The sequence below is a fragment of the Montipora foliosa genome, chromosome 5, assembly GCF_036669935.1.
Source record: "Montipora foliosa isolate CH-2021 chromosome 5, ASM3666993v2, whole genome shotgun sequence".
In the NCBI taxonomy this organism is placed as follows: Eukaryota; Metazoa; Cnidaria; class Anthozoa; order Scleractinia; family Acroporidae; genus Montipora; species Montipora foliosa.
Genome location: NC_090873.1, coordinates 39,714,715 through 39,718,903, shown reverse-complemented (window position 1 = coordinate 39,718,903; position 4,189 = coordinate 39,714,715). Strand labels below are relative to the sequence as shown.

Genomic DNA, 4,189 nt, shown 5'->3' with positions numbered 1-4,189 from the left:
TCCTTTCAGTAACCTTGTGCACCTACAAAGTTGGACAAATCAGCAATCAGGTGGCCACGCTAGCTCTCGAAACGGTGTATCACCTCAAAAAATCCATCACATCTTTTGTCATTAACATTATTGAAGTGAGCTGCCTTTTTTATGCAGGCGAATACACAACTTGAGCTTGTCTCGATTGACCTTACTATGCAAGGATCCAAACATGCCAATGGCGACGTTGGGAGGACAGGGAGTTACAGGTTGGGAGGACAGGCTATTAGGGGGTCCAGCTGTTTTTTTACGAACTTTTTCTGGACATGACATATTGTTAAATCCGTGAGCTCTAAACCTTCAATTCTCAGCGTCACGCAGGATTTTAGTCATATCCTGCACGTACTGTTGTGTAGGTGTTATTTGCCGTTCACACCCTTCCTGGAACGTGAAATGTACTTCGTAAATAAGGTATAAAATAAGTTCCTTTTAACGATTTTGTTCAAACTCCCTGATGAAGTCTACGTAATCAGACGAGACCGGTTGGAGAAATAAAAGCAATTTGGCAAGATCTGTTGCTGTGTGCTGTTCACTAGTATTTATTTTGAAAAAAAGTGTTTAAAACATTAACCACTCCTACTCGCTATGTAATTTGACCTTAGACCAGAAGTATCTTCAGATCAAATACGGTCTCGAAACCCTAACTGCGATTCATTGAAATCTAATTTAATTTTGCCTTTCTCTGCCTGCTTTTGTTTCTACTGTTTAACTCGCATCTTCATTCAACGTTTTAAATATTTAATTTTTGTGTCTCTTCCAAGCACTCCCCCTTCGAGCTTAGTTTAAGCTTATCTCTAGCCATGTATAAAACACGTGCACTTATTTATTTATTGTTTTTTTTCTTTTTCTGCGATTTGCTCTCCTCTTTTTCGCCGTTGTTGCTTTTATTCATCATTATCATCGTCGTCGTTATTATCATCATCGTCGTCGTCGTCGTCGTCGTCGTCGTCGTCATCGTCGTCATCATGATGATGATCATCATCATCATCATCATCATCATCATCGTCATCATCATCATCGCCGTCGTCGTCGTCGTCGTCGTCGCCGCCGCCGTCATCTTCGACACTATCATCATCATCATTATCATCTTCTGTTTTTTTTTTTTTGTTTTTTTGTTTTTGTTTTTCATAAAAGAGAACAAAATACAGAACATTATTATTTTCATCTCCATTAACTTTTAAAAAGTCTAATTAAACATCACCACCCAGATAGGGCCCAAATGGAGTTTGGATCATGTTAAATAGTTGCTTACTAACATTGATGATAACCCTAAAAGTGATCAACAATATATTTCACCTGTTAGTATCAGTCCTTTATAAAACAATGATTGACAAACAGGATCACATAGGTCTCCCAGTAATTCTACAGGAACGTATGTGGGCAACAGATGATAATTTAGATTATCTATATTTATTTACTTATTTATTTCTTTAATTATTTATTTCCAAATTTAAAAACTGTATAGGTTCTAAAGAATGGGGCATACCGTATGTCCCAAACGAGGTTTAAACAACTAACCCAACCCCCTAAATAACAAGAAACCCTCCCCATTACAGAATAACTACAAATCTAATTACAAATTATGATATAGATTATACTTAAACTATATACAAAGGACTGACATTTTAGCACATACATGTCGAAAAAATATTTACAATTAAATATATATTTAAACATCTTCGATTTTGTTTTCTATAATAACAGTACAATGACCTAAGCAAGTAATGAGAGAAATACATGGAAGTGAACCCCCGCCCCTTCGAAACCCGGTACGGATGCCCTAGCCACTGAGCTACTAAAGACTCTGTGGTGCGAAATTCCCAGTTGATGATCCATAATATCTTTCATGTATTTCTTTCATTACTCGCTTTGGTTGCATCTCTGATATGCCTTAATGTGACTGCGTGATGCAGTTAATGGTTAAAACTACACTATTTGACTGCGTGATGCAGCCGTAGTCTATACCCACATTTCACCCTTGCTCACCACAAAGTGTCCGGTAGCTCAGTGGTTAGAGCATCCAAACTAGATCGCGGAGGATCGTGGGTTCAAATCCCATCAAGTATCTGGAGCTCGGAATTTTTCTGAGTTCCCAATTGGTGATGCATAATATCTTTCATTCTTTCATGAACGTTAGAATCGTAACCATAAATAATTAAAGTAAAGTATGCAAGAGAAACTTGACTTGAGCAGTTTCTTCCGTTTCCAACAAACTCTGCCTTACAAGAGCGTCAGAGTTGCAGGTGTGATTTCTAACCAAATACTCCTCAATATCTGAGAACAGAGTCAATACACCATCAAAAGTTCGACCCCGATATATTGAGTTTTCAATTAGCAAAGTCCGTAGATTACATTACCGAGGATATACCAATCCATGATATCAATTTCCGTGTTCTCACCGGTACAATTGTACCCATCATCACCGAAGTATCCTGGTTTTAATTTACACGAGCAAGTATACGATCCTTTGGTATTGTTGCACGCTGCCTCTTTACAGCAATTGTGCATTCGTGGAACGCATTCGTCGATATCTACGGTTAGAGTAGATAAATAATCATATAAAGGTACACCATAAAGTGTCAGAGGAATAATAAGCCAAGTAGATTTGAAGAAAGATTACAAATATATCAAAGCCGGAGTTTTGTAACCATGTCATCCTATAGTTACCATCACGTACTAGATATTTTTTTAGTTAGAAACAGAGGTAGTAGCAGTGGCAGCAATAGTTAGACAATATGAGGATAGAAAAGAAGAATTAACGGATACCTTGTTGACGATGGGCAAACTTCCATCCTGAAAGATCAACGCAGCGATATCCTTTGTCTGTATATCCAGATTGGCGAACAGATCCGTTGGCACAGTGATCTTCCTTATCGCAGGCACTCTTTAAACAAAGACGAAAACAACGCTGACTGACTAAAAGCATATAGCAGTTCTTAAATTGCTAAAAATAAAGAGATATGGGACAGGGTTGACTAAAAGGTATAATACGTATGGAGGCTCCAGGTAATGGGCTCCTCTTGTTATCCAAAACGTTATCGGTCATTGTAAGCGATGAAATGGTAATCTCTAACAAAAAGATCAAACTGGCAAGGCGTCCTCCTTTCGTCTGAAACGAATACCTTTTGTGGGTAGTAACCAAGTTAAATTGTCCCATCACATTGCAAGTATCCAGATATGTTTACTTGCGCGGTGAAAGACACTGATTGTAAGTTAACATAGTTCGCTTTGGGACTCCATGTGCATGTGCGTGGTTTTTGGTTTTAGGGTTGTGGTTTAGTTCTGTAAATTCTAGCGTCTTACTCTAGTTCATACAAAAGCCTCTCAAATATGAACAGGAACATGAACATGGACGAGTACACGATCACGTACACTAACGCAAACTAGAGCACACAAACCTAGGACAAACATAAACGGAACAATGCATAACGCGAACACAAACAACAAAGAATTAAGGCTGGTTTCCATATAATCGCCCGGATCGCCCCGATCGAACGAAACAGTGTAGAGGCGTTCTTTACGATTCGTACGATTTGCTGTGTCCAAATTTCACTCGATCGTTCCGATCGCCTGGATAGAGCAGAGTTCTATCCGGGTGATGCGATCCCCGCAGTCGCCTCTTTCCGCTATTGTTTCCGTAAAACCGCCCGGATCGCCTGTATACTGTTTCGTGCGATCGGGGCGATTCGGGTGATTATATGGAAACAAGGCTTAAGAATTGAAACGCGAAGAGGAACGCGTTAGCATCAAGTTATAAGTGGAAGGACGAGAACTAGTACAAAATTAAACCTCACTGAGATTAGGAGGAGTAAACAAAAAGATCAATTCAATTTTTTCTTTCTTACGTCTGCTCCATAATAGAAGTAATCCACAGCGTCCAGAAGCTCTAGACCATGTCTAAGATGGGTGGCGTTGTTCAGCTCACATCTGTAAAGTCCCTTGTAATTTTTGTGGGTATGAATATTAACACTAACGCAGTTAGGTTCTTGATAGCACCGCCACTTACATTCTTCCAAATCGTGGATTTCGATAGCCGTAATGTTATGATTCACCAGCAGTTTGTGGGCGAAGAAAAAAAAAGAAGGGAAAACAAGCTCCCGACAATCATCTATAAAATCAAAAGTAACTATTGCAATCATTGTCATAAACTATTATAAAC

General features: G+C 39.0%; 1 long non-coding RNA gene across 1 annotated transcript in view; it reads right to left on the bottom strand.

Annotated features, from left to right (window-relative positions):
* Positions 1–2,834: 2,834 nt before the first annotated feature.
* LOC138003673 (uncharacterized) overlaps positions 2,835–4,189 on the bottom strand; it is an 11,704-nt gene continuing 10,349 nt past the window's right edge. The window contains exons 2-3 of the long non-coding RNA XR_011123626.1: positions 3,876–4,039; positions 2,835–2,914 (exon numbers count right to left, since the gene is read on the bottom strand). This is a non-coding gene — a long non-coding RNA (uncharacterized lncRNA). The remainder of the gene's footprint in view (positions 2,915–3,875; positions 4,040–4,189) is intronic.